At 40.5% G+C, this 13187-nt stretch overlaps 1 protein-coding gene across 3 annotated transcripts in view; it reads left to right on the top strand.

The window, feature by feature from the left end:
- The first annotated feature begins 2744 nt into the window (after positions 1 to 2744).
- LOC132692355 (placenta-specific gene 8 protein) overlaps positions 2745 to 13187 on the top strand; it is a 194158-nt gene continuing 183715 nt past the window's right edge. For all 3 annotated transcript variants that reach the window (XM_078445980.1, XM_060654708.2, XM_060654707.2), the window contains exon 1: positions 2745 to 2878. The gene's annotated coding sequence lies outside the window, so the exon portion shown is untranslated. The remainder of the gene's footprint in view (positions 2879 to 13187) is intronic.

Genomic DNA, 13187 nt, shown 5'->3' with positions numbered 1-13187 from the left:
TGTCTGGAATTTGCTTCAAAATTATCCAGAGGAAGAAAGAAGTTGTAATTGGATATGGATATAAATAAAACAATATTGGTCATGAGTGGATTATTATTGAAGATGGATGATGGGTCCATACAATAATCTCAACTTATTTTGGTTTAAATAAATACAATGATTTTAACAATTTGCAAAAGCCAAGCAGAACCATATGAAACTTTCCCTCCATCACAGTCTATGAACCACAGACAGAGTTCAGTAGGGTGGCCATCCAATGTCCACAGTCTTCCCAGGCTGGGGCACTGTGACATAATAACATATATATGCATATTTTGTCTTTGTCCCCAGCTCCTGGTACAGAGCTTCTAAAACTATGGTAATGTCCTGAGTGATAGAAGCATCTTTTTTTAAAACGTTTATTTATTTATTTTGAGAGAGGAGAGAGAGAGAAAGAGAGAGAGAGAGAGCACGAGCAGGGGAGGGGCAGAGAGAGAGGAAGAGAGAGAATCCCAAGCAGGCTCCACGCTGCCAGGGCAGAGCCTAATGCAGGGCTTGAACTCATGAACTATGAGACAATAACCTGAGCTGAAATTAAGAGTGGGTCGCTTAACCAACTGAGCCATGCAGGTGCCCTTGATAGAAGCATCTTTTGATGATGGGAATCCGAAGTTTCAGGCAAGTCATGTTAAGCTTGAGATGCCTATCAGACGTTCAAGAGACATGTAGAGTGAACAGTTTTTCTGGCAGCAACCCTATTTCAAATGCATCCCATTGTCCCCATTTAAGTCAAAGCTTTTGGGTCAGAAAAGTAGTCACTCAGCTTTCTTCATAGTTCCTTTCTCTTTTTCTTGGCTCTATTCCACCTCTGCATCGGCCTCTGCATCGGCACCAATTCAAGTCCTATCCTTCAAGATTTACTTTCCATAGAATTAATTTACTTTCCCAACCCACAGTGAACCTCACCAATAGTTAATCCCTATTACATAGTATTCTGCCCACATTTTTTCTGTCTGCAAATATGTCATATCACATTCTTCTCCAGTTACCACCAGCATACCTCAAAGAGCTGGGCTGGGTGGTTAAACTCTTAATCCCCACTCTTAATTCTCAACACAGGCTTGACATGACTTGACCCTTTCCTTCATGTATGAATATTTATTCATAAATAAATATTCAGGGCTGGGATCAGGTTGAGGCAAACAAAGGGCACATGGGTGCAAAATTTAAGACACTCTTGGGGCACCTGGATGCCTCAGTCAGCTAAGCATCCAGCTCTTGATTTCAGCTCAGGTCATGGTCTCACGGTCATGAGATTGAGCCCCACGTCAGGCCCTGAGCCTTCTCTCTCTCTGCCCTCCTCCCCCACTCGCACTGTCTGTCTCACAAATAAATAAAAATAAATGTAAAAAAACAAAAGAAGACACTCATTCTTAGTGAAATTGCAGGGCTAAAGGATATCTTCTAATTCTGATATATAATATATATTAATACTATATAGTATATATACTGTATAGCCAAGACTGTTTTCCAAAAAGGAGAGTACCAATTTATAATGCCACCAAAATCAACCAAGTCTATCCATTTTGCAGAACTTTGTCAAGACTACATGTCATCACTGTGAGGAAAAAAAGCACTGTGTCCGATTGTAGTTGGTACCTCAAGCATCTTTCAGTGGTATCAGCTTACATGTATTGAACACTAAAATAGGCCACACATTATCAATGACTCTTTAATGACTGGTAGGTAAGCCTGACTTCTCTAATTTTAGAGCTAAGGAAACCGACTTCTCTAATTTTAGAGCTCACAACCGAAGCTCATGTTTGTGAGGTGACTTCCAGAGGCCACATAGCTAACAAATGGCATGACTAGGATTTTATCCCATGTCAGCTCAGCTATAAACTATGGCTCTTCTTACTACATCAAGTTCAAGTTCTTTATGTCATTTTTGTACACATGTGCTTCTTCCTTCAGAAATACTTGTTCATAGTCTTTGGTTTCTGAATCGTAACTGAAGCCTTTCAGAACTGAGAGAGATCAGCCTCCTTCTCACCCACTGTGAGGTGTTTGAAATGGCAAATATTTCCCACAAGAACAGGGCTAATGTCAGACTATATGGTGAGAATGTGAGAGAGTTTGTTGTGAAAACACCAGCGTACACAGATTAAAGTCCATTTCAGCCAAATCCTAGCTGCCATCTACTAGCCATTTAACATCGCTGTGACTCAGTTGCCCTGTCAGTTAAATGGAGGTAGCCATTCCTACCTTACAGAATGGTGAGCAGAATTCAATAAATTAAAACATGCAAAGCATTTAGAACAGTGCCTAACACATAGTAAGCATTTCATCAACATTAGAGAAAACAAAAAAAAAGAAGTCCAGAAAACAAAAAAAAAGAACGCAGAGAAAAAAGAGAGAAAGAAGTGTCTGATTAGGTATGGAATTCCAGATAGCCTGTTTTCTCCCAAATGGTGCCAATAAGCTTCCCAATATAAATATGGCAATAGATATACGCTAGACCACATAGCATATTACTTGTTGTGTTAAAGGAAGAAAGTAAATTTTAAAAATTGGTAAGCTCTTCCAGGCATGTAAAACCAATCAAATTATACAATGAATCAAATCCTTTTCCCCCCTAAAAAGATACGTGATTGTACTTAACACAACCCAGGAGAAGGAACACACCTTTTGGGGCAAGAAGTATTTTCACTTTCAAGTGAATAGGAATACACCTTGCTGCCAGAATTACACTGGCCAATAAAAACCTCTGAATCAGTTCTTTGTACTATGTGCTGCAATAGAAACACACTTACTTCTCTGTCTCCACAGATCTTTCTCTTCTAGTGAGATTCGCTCCCAAGCCACAAGACACTTCCTGCTCAGAACCTATTTCTTAACTGTAAGTACTCTAAAATTAAGCAATTCTTTAAACGTTTATCTTAGCACTGGGGGGGGGGGGGGGGGGGAGTAGGGCAGGTTTTTTAAAAGTATTCGATTTAAAAGTATTTTATTTCTAGCATGTTGTAATTTGAGATTCAGCTGAAAGACCAATGTTTTCTTATCTACTTGGTTAAAACTTAGTCAAATTCAACAAGTATGTGCCAAGCATGTGTTACATGCCATGCTTTTCAGAGTAGTGTTAAGTTAGCCTTGTATCTTCATCAACATTAAACACATCCTGGATATTGTGCTTACTAACCTGATCGTTCATTTCATTCTTTGTGTTAATACATATGCATGTTTACTTGTGCTGGTCTAATCTCTTTGTGCTTTGCAAATATTTTACTTGATCTGTCCATTTAAAATACTAGAAATCGGAAACGGAATTTTTTGAATTTAGCTAACGAATCATGAGAATCCTTGAATTTTTAGCATGAAAGTAAGAAAACAGACTAGAATGCTTCAAAATTAAATTCTGGTGCTTCATTTATATGTTTAGAAATGTTACCTTTCTCATCTTACATTTGACAGCTAATGAGGTGAGAGATTATGAAATGAAAATGTTTCAGTTGAAGTGAAAAAAATCGGGGTGCCTGGCTGGCTCAGTCAGTGGAGTATGCAACTCTTGATCTCAGGGTTGTGAGTGTAAGCCCGACGTTAGGGGTAGAGATTACTTAAAAATAAAAGCTTAAAAAAAGGTGAAAAAATCAAAATTTAACACCAGTAAACACTAGGAAGAAGAGGAAAATCTAGGCAACGTACTTAGTCCCTGGATTGACTAATATTAATGGGATTAATGTAATATATTAACGCTATTGGCTAATATTAATAAGGTGATAGGCTGTCTTCTCAAGAGCGAGGTGTTCCAAGGCGGAGGAGACAGGTATATGGTTAGTTGTAACTAAGACTAATTGGTGAAATTAGGATGTTTAAAACGTGAGCCAAACTCTGCAAGGTTTCCTGGCATTGAGGTCATTCTAAAGAAAGGACTTGTAGTCTCTTCAAAACTTGTGCACCAAGATTCCCTTTTCAATTCCTCCTGCCCCCGTTTTTTCTTTTTCCTGAGTGGCATTTTCCTTCCCTCTCTGATCCTGTGGGATCAAAGATGGCACAAAACAAAACAGCTCTGTGGTTACTCAGTGACGGGCAGAGCCGCTGGCCGTGGAGAAGAACTACAGACATCTCCTCGGTCCCCACCAAACCTAACACAACGCTTTACATACATTGGGTGCCCGATAAATGCTTGCCGAATTAGACTGGATTTGTAACAGAAGAGAAATGAAAAAGCCCGGGGCCACGCCTTGCAAAGTGTGCTCTGCAAAGCCACTAGCACTGTAATCTCCCATGATGCCAGGGTTCTGCACAGGCAGACAGCAGAGGAGGGAGTGGGGCTAGGAGGGAGCCTCGGGCAAGCTGGAGGCCCTGGCATAGGCTGTATCTGCCTGGAGAAATGGGTAGTATTTTCCTAATTCTCACCTAGCTGTGTCTACCCAAAAGGGCCACCTTTTGGCACAGGGGCAGCAACCCTGAGGGTGCTCAGTACGATTCCTCCATCCCAGCCCATCCTACCCGAATAACAATTTTTGAGGCTAATGCCCAGCATTCTACCTGGTAATCAAGCTCTCCAAGTGGTTTTTACGCCCAGTAAGCATTGAGGACCACTGAACTGGGGAGACAGGCTTGTTGTAGATAAGGTTCCAGAAATTCTTAGCAAGGTTACTGGCACTAGAGAGATTTCAAGAAAGTTGTCTTTTGTTATCACCACCACCTCCCCCACCCCAAATACTGTTGATTTCTGATCTTGAATGGCTAGGGTTAAAAACTTTTAGATACTTAAGGCTGAAGCAAAGAGATTTGTAGCCCCTGGGGAGGCTTTGCATTTGTTACCGTTTTACATTTTATTGCAACTTAAAGTTCTCTAGACTTTTGAAATGATCTTTGAACCACAGAGCTGTGTAAGAGTGTGTTTGCTTTCTCCTCTCAGTTTTATAACTATCAAGGAGGGTATTTCCTTGAGTAAGAAATGTCGTATGAGAGTTTACAAAACCTTTTTGAAAGTTAGCTAAATAGATCAGATGAATGTCTGGGACACTGGTTCCTTCTAGCACTACTGTTCTGGGCTGGGCTGGATAGAGCAGCCTTCCTCACTCCTGTAGGTAACCTTCAGCAGAAACGAACTTCTTTGAATAACAGGAGAAATCTCTTGAGGCTCAGTTATCGGCGCTAAAGTCCACGGAAGCACCTGGCTCCCCACAATTTCCCATATTTAAAAGAGGAAGTCAAAAGTAGTGAAAGCAACAAACCTAAAACTTGGGTGTGCTGAAGACTGTTTCCACCACTAAACTGAGAAAGTAAGTTTTTGTACAAATTAAGAGGCAGTCAGCATAGGGATATTTTGGATGAAGCTGTTTGCTACATAATGAATACACTGGTTGGACTTCAAAGGTACTCCGAGAATGTTCAGATCTTATGCTGCTAAAAGGGCTAATAGCAGCCAATTGGAATTCATAAACACGTATAGTATACACTGAGTGAAGACAGGTGAAGGGAAGGACAATTCTATAATTGCAGACAAATTTTTACTCTGCAATTTTCAGATTACTGTTACTATGTTAAAATCACAATGCAGACTTCTTAAAAGATAAGCGGGTTACATGAACATGTTTTTCCTCTGAGAGAGATTGTGGAAATATTCACTCACTCACCTGGTATTTATTGAATGCCAGTTGTGTGCCAGGCATTGGCTGGGGGCTAAGGAAAAAAAACATACAAACGGCTCTAGGATAATCGGCATGACCCCTTTACAATTTTTTTAAATCACAGTGTTTGTTTTTTGTTTCCAAACTGGGTATTTCCTGTGTTAGTTATAAAAGAAGTAAATGGGGGCACCTGGGTGGCTCGGTCAGTTAAGCTTCCAAATCTTGATTTCAACTCGGTCATGATTTCATGGTTTGTGGGTTTGAGCCCCACATCAGGCTCTGCAGCCTGCTTGGGATTCTCTTGTCTCCTTCTCTCTCTGTGTCCCCTGCCACCTGCTCACGCTCTATCTCAATCTCTCTCTAAATAAATAAATAAACATTTCTTTAAAAAGTTCCCCAGGACTTCTCTTTTAATGAATGAATGAATGAATGAATGAATAGAAATAAATAGAAATAAGTGTTCATTGTAATTATTTAGGCAATACACGAATTTATAAAGATAAAAGTAAAAAAAAAAAAAATCTATCAGTCAAGTACCCAGAGATAACAAGACATACTTCGTGGTATAGCCTCTTATATTTTTCTGATATTTGATTACTGAAATACCATATATCTATATCTATATCTATATCTATATCTATATCTATATCTATATCATCTATATACACATATGCATTTTTTAAAATATTCCCTGCAATGCCTCTTCTTCCCCAAATGTAGGAAGCTATCATGCCCAAATTTGGCTTCTATCATTTTAGTACTGGAGTTTGGGATATAGGGAAAAACTGAGTCCTCATACTCTGGCAGTCTAAAGGGTCCTGCGAAGAAGGGCCATTGCTTCAGCGGGCATTAGCCAGTGTCTGATGCCCACCATCTCCAACTGGCATCACGCATTGCCTCAGCAAGATGGGGATTAAGAGAACATAGTAGTGGGAATGTTAGACGGCACCTACTGTGTGCCAGGCCCCATACTAAACTTTTGAAGTACATCAGCGAAAACAGACCACAGAATTCCCTGCCCTTGTAGAGCTTCCATTCCACACTGGAGGCTTACCTTTCCCAAAGTCAAGCTAATTATTGTGAAAGGGTGAGCTCCTGAAAGGAAAGAATTGAAATTACTTGCTTTTTCATGAGATTGCCAGAAGGAAATTGTTCAGAGAGCTGCGGTTGCTGCCCATTAAGGCAAAAACTGGGCAAGTGCACCGGTAGTAGAATCTGGGGCCCACCTAATAGGCGTTAAAATCAGCGAGGCGTGTTACTTTCTTTCTGTCTTCCTTCCTGATCAGAAGGAAGCTGATCAACCCACACCAGCTAATGAAAACGTTCCTAAATTTATGTAAATGCCTAGTGAGACTGGGTGATTGGGGCACGCGGGGCGGCCCGCTGGCTGCCGGTAAAGGGGGCCGCTGGAGCACCTGTCCCAGCGCCCCCCCCTCCCGCCCTTGTGCTGGACCGCTGGTTCTGCGGCTCCGCGAATGCCCAGCCGCTGTCTCCTCCAGGCGCGTCCTGACCGCCGCGCTCCCTCTGTCCAGTGCGTCTCGCCGCGTCCAGCTGGAGAAACCAGCGGGTCCCAGCCTCGCGGACCCTCCCCACGGCCCCGAGGGGCAGATGCCTGGAGCGGTCGGCCCCTCACGGCGGCCAACCCTGCCCCATGGGACGGTGGCGGGTTGCCCTGGAGAATTTGGAGGCACAGGCAGGGGAGAGAGCCCGGTACCTAACCAAAGATAGCAGAAGGCTGAATGTGGGTTGGAAAACACCTTCCTCTCTGGCAGGAACACTGCAGCTTGCACTCACCATCCTTGGTGGCGGGGTTGGGGGGGTGGGAGGCAGACCAGATGAGAAGCCCACCCCACACTCCGCACGGCAGAGCTGAAGCCAACCTGCCCCCGCATCCGGGGAGGCCACCTCGCCCGTGGATCGCAACTGGGGCCAGATGGGCTGTTTGCTCTAAAGAAAAAACCGGGACTGCTGACGGGCAGGGAGGGTTTGACAGCTTGGTTCAGCCTGACACCGACCTGCTCTCCGCCTCCTTGACCTCCTCCCTTGAAGGGAGGCGACCACAGCCAGATGGTTCACTAAATTCCATCACTTCAAGATAGACGGCTCCTCCCCACGTGGACACCCGCAAATAACACCCCCCCCCCCATGATCAGCCCCCAGGGGTTTGTGTTTACTTACTACAACATTCCTTCACGTTGTTTTCTTTGACATCCACAATCGTTAGCCTCTCCTTTATTGCCAAACAGCAGTAAAAGGCCATTATGGTATTTTTTTTTTAATAAAGCAAAAATCAAAACCAAAAACCACTTTAATGTATCTTTAATGTATCTTTATTAAGGGAAATTTAAAACAAGTTTCAACTATTCTGGATGCAGTTTACGATATTTTATACAAAAAAGGGAAATTGTTTAGAATAGTTCCTAAGAATAAGGGAGGGAAATTCAACAATTTTATAATGGCTGTATTTACATTATGCATTACTTGAATTTAGGAATATATTTTTACAGCATTTGTAACAGATTGTTTTTATATTTTCACTGTAAATCCTATGGGGCTCCCCTCTTCCCAGATTCTTTTTTATGTTTTGTTTTGCTATTTTTTGATAATTTTAGATTTATGAGAAATGTTGCAAAAATAGCCCACAGAAAGACAGACAATAACAAACTTTGACCAGGATGTGCAATAATTGTAACCCTTGCACAAAATACAGCCATTTGGGAAAACAGTTTGAAGCAAGTCTTCAAAATGCTATACCTAGGTCAGCAGCACAGTGGTGAACATAGCTGCCTTCCAAAATGCTAAACATGGAGTTACCATTTTGATCCAGAAGTTCAAATTCTAAGTATATACCCAATAGAAATGAAAAACAAATGTCCACACAAAAACCCATACACAAATAGTAATCTAACAGCATTATTCATTGATAATCAAAGAGTAGAAACATCCTAAATGCCCATCAACTAATGAATGGATAAACACAAAATGGTATATCTACATAATAGAATATTATTAAGCAATAAAGAAGTACTGATACATACTAGAACCGAGACGAACCTTGAAAACATTATGCTAATCAAAGGAAGTTAGTCACAAAAGACATACACAGTCTTCTGTATCTCCAGGGATATGTTTTAAGACCCCCAGTGGATGCCTGAAATTGCAGATAGTACCAAACCTTATATATGCTATGTTTTTTTCTTATGCATACATACCTATGATAAAGTTTAACTTATAAATTAGGGACAGTAAGACATTAAAAACAATAATAAGGAAATAGAATAATTATGACAATATACAATAATAAAAGTTACGTGAACATCGTCTCTCAAAATGTTCTTATACTGTACTCACTCTTCTTCAGATGATAAAAAAAAAAAACTTATGTGATGAGATAAAGTGAGGTGAATGACTTAGGCATTTGACTATCATTGACTTGACCATAGTTCAGAAGGAGGATGCTCTGCTGCCAGACTTTGGTTGACCATGGGTTCCTAAAATCACAGATAAGGAGGACTACTATAGTCTATGGTTCCATTTACATGAAACGTCTAGAATAAGCAAACCAATAGAGACAGGTTAGAGATTGTTTGGAGCTGAGTGAAGTGAAGGGAAGTGGGGGGTGACTGCTAATGGATATGGGTAGATTTTAAGAGGTGTGTGATAAAAATATTCTAAAATTAGATTATAGTAATGGCTGTGAAACTATGGATATATCAAAATTGCTGAACTATACATTTTAAATGAGTGAATTTTATGGTACATAAAATATATCTCAATGAAGCTTTTTTTTTTTTAAAAACACACATTTAACCCCTGTATACCCTTTACCCAGTTTTCCTGGTTCCTCATAGCCTAGCATAAATATTGAAACTAGAAAATTGATGTTGATAAACTGCTATTAACTAATTAATCTACAGATCTTATCCTGATTTTACTAGTCTTCCTACTAATGTCCCAGGGGAGAGAAAAGCAATCCTTGTCACCCAGGTGGCCCCAGGTGCCTGGTGCTGTCAGCCAGGGTTTGGTATTGCTGCAAGCTGGCCTGGCCTTCACACTATATTAGTTTCAGGTCTACAACATGATGATTCAATATTTGTATATATTGTGAAATGTTCACCACAATAGGTCTAGTTAACATATGACCACACGTAGTTACAAATCTTTTTTAATGAGAACTTTAAAAATTTGTTTTCATGTTTGTTTTTGAGAGAGAGAGAAAGAGAGAGAGAGAGAGAGCGTGAATGGGAGAGGGGCAGAGAGAAAGGGACACACAGAATCCAAAGCAGGCTCCAGTCTCCAAGCTGTCAGCACAGAGCCCCACGCAGGGCTCAAACTCATGAACCATGAGATCATGACCTGAGCCAAAATCGGACGCTTAACCAACTGAGCTATCCAGGTGCCCCCTGTTTTAATGAGAACTTTAAAGATTTATTCTCTTAACAACTTCCAAATATACAATGTGGTATTATTAACTGTAATCCCCATGATATACAATACATCCCCAGGACTTACTTTACAACTGAAGTTTGTACATTTTTACCACCTTCCCCCATTTCTTCCACTCCCCATTCCTCCCCTCTGCAACCACCAATCTGTTCTGTGCATCTGTGAAGTTGGTTTGGTTGGTTGGTTTTAAATGTTTATTTATTTTTGAGAGAGAGGGAGAGAGAAAGAGAAATAGAAAGAGAGATGGCAGGAGGGGCAGAAAGAGAGAATCACAAGCAGGCTCCATGCTGAGCCACCCAGGTGCGCCTGGTTGGTTGATTTTAGATTCCACATATAAGGGAGATCATACAATATTTGTGTTTCTCTGTCTGACTTATCTCACTTAGCATAATACCCTCAAGGTCCATCCCTGCTGTCACTCACACTAGGTCTTCATGTTTTCCTCTCACACGTCAACAATTTCACAGAGTATTCATGTCAGGTAAGGCTAGTCTGTAATCGTAACAGATCAAGATAAAAACACTAGCATTCCATAATCATATTTGAACACATATTTGAACTTTAAACATTATCCAAGCCTCAGCATACCAAATGTCTTCCTTTCCTGGCTAATAAGAATGATTGCTGCTGCTTTACCAATTGCAGGGGGTAGCCTTGCACTAGTCAGTGCTGCCTGTAGATAAGATTTATTAATATGCCCACTCATAGAATTGTATTACACTTTCTGGATCACCTCCATTTCCTTGATCCTTTTCCAAAACTACCCAACTGAAGTGTTTTCTAATGCCCTGTTACTCAGACACCCTACAGTCCCCGTGGGGTGCATTCTCCCCTGCTATAAGGAATAAACTCAACTTGTCCAGCTAGAGTTGTGTTCTTCATGATCTCCGGTTGGAGAGCATCGACAGTCCTTTTCTGTTCCAGGATTCATTTCGGGGTCCCAAAATGCATCTGGTCACCATGTCTCCTTAGTCCCCTTCCACCTGTTTTTCATGATCTTGACACTTTTAAAGAGGACTGGCCAGATATATGGTAGAATATCCCTCCCTTTGTGTTTGTCTTGATACTTCATCATGAGTGGATTCTGAGTATGTATTTTTGGTAAAATAACACAGAAATGATGCTGTGTCCTTCAGTGCATGATAATAAACAAATACATGATGTCAATATGTCCCATTACTGATAATATTAATTTTGATTACTTGGCTAAGTGTCTGCCAAATTTCTCCACAATAAGGATGCTATTTTCTTCTTTATAATTAGTAAGTAGCTTTTGGGGATATACTTTGAGACCATGTAAATATCTTATTTCTCATCATACTTTCAATGCGTACTAGTGTTAACATCCATCTATGAGTCTTGCCTTCAACAACTTACCACTGTGGTGTTTGCCAGATGGTGATCTTGTATCTCCATTATTCCTTCTACATTCATTAATGGGAATTCTACCATAAAAAAAGCACTACACATTCCCCCTCATTTTAAAATGTATCCTTTTATTTATATCAGAGTGGAATTATGGGATAGTTATTTTGGTTTATTAACATCGCTCAAATTGTCCCAGATTTGGCCACTGCAAGAGCCATCAGATGGGCTCTGAGGTCCTGTCTCTAATCCATTCTTGAACCCTTTTTTGCCTTTTGGTCCTGCAACAAGATGTTCCAGTTTTCTGTTGTACTTTCCCTGCCCTAGCCCTGGAATCAGCCATTTCTCCAATGAACTCTCGCTCCTTTTTGTTGGAAAATGGCATTTTGAAACGAAGATTTGGGTGTGAGAGATATAATAAGTGATATTAGGTATCTATATCTATCTCTCTGTGTGTGTGTGTGTGTGTGTGTGTGTGTGTGTGTGTAAATAATCATGAGTTTGTACCCCTGGTTCCTATCCAACCACACAGGATTCATAGTAGCCCTCCTCCTTTCCTTATTTATAATTTCTTTCTCTGATAGTAAAAAACCTCAACCTCATTATCCACAAATATATTTATTTATTCAAGCCCATCATGGATATATATATATATAAAGAAATTTCAGAATCGCTAACCCATACTCTTATGAAAAACAACTTTACTAACTAGGGTATAAATATTTGTTCTTTTTACATTTAGTCTTTCATTACATAGTCAAAACACTGATTTCTGAAGATGTTATGATTACCTTTTTCTTCCCCACTCCTTTCAGTGTGGTTCTAACATTAATTATAATACAGGGGCATCTGGGTGGTTCAGTCGATTAAGCATCTGGCTTGGGCTCAGGTCACAGTCTCATGATTCTTGAGTTCAATCCCCGTGTCAAGCTCTGTGCTGACAGCACGGAGGCTTGCTTGGCATTCTGTCTTCCTCTCCCTCTCTCTCTCTCTCAAAAATAAATAAATAAACATTAAAAAAAAAAACAAACCAGAATGGACTCTTCCCATGGTGGTGGACTCTAGCCGTACCTCTCCTGTTTTGACTCCCCTTTGTCTTCCAGTAGGCTCAACTTAGTTAGTTGGTGAGTTCCTCATGATGATTGATGTCACCCCATCCCTACCATTCCATTTCCATTCTCCCATTCTTTTCACCCCATTTACTCTGAGCATAACACATTTATTCATTTCTGGTTTATTCCTTCTGTAATTCTTATTGTATATGTATGTTTTCTATATATTCCTTTATTTCAATTTTTTTAAATTTTAATGTTTATTTATTATTGAAAACCAGAGAGAGAGAGAGCATGAGCATGGGAGGGGCTAAGAGAGAGGGAGACACAGAATCTGAAGCAGGCTCCAGGCTCCCAGCTGTCAGCACAGAGCCTGACGCGGGGCTCGAACCCACAAACTGCAAGATCATGACCTGAGCCTAAGTCGGATGCTTAACTGACTGAGCCACCCAGGCGCCCCAGTATATTCCTTTATTTCTTACATAAAGGATGTCAAACGACAGATACTCTTTTGTACATTGCTTTTTTCATTTAACAGTATATCCCGGAAATCATTCTCTATGAATTTATAGAGATTATCTTCATTCTTTTTTTTTTTTTTTTTTTTTTGGTAAGTGACTTGTTAAATGAGCCCTTACCTTGTGGGATCTGAGGCTATCTCCTGTAAACGATGTCAGAATTGAGTTGAACTGTAGGACATTTGAGC

This window comes from Panthera onca, chromosome B1, assembly GCF_046562875.1.
Source record: "Panthera onca isolate mPanOnc1 chromosome B1, mPanOnc1 haplotype 2, whole genome shotgun sequence".
Lineage (NCBI taxonomy): Eukaryota > Metazoa > Chordata > Mammalia > Carnivora > Felidae > Panthera > Panthera onca.
This window is presented reverse-complemented; position numbering and strand designations above follow the sequence as displayed.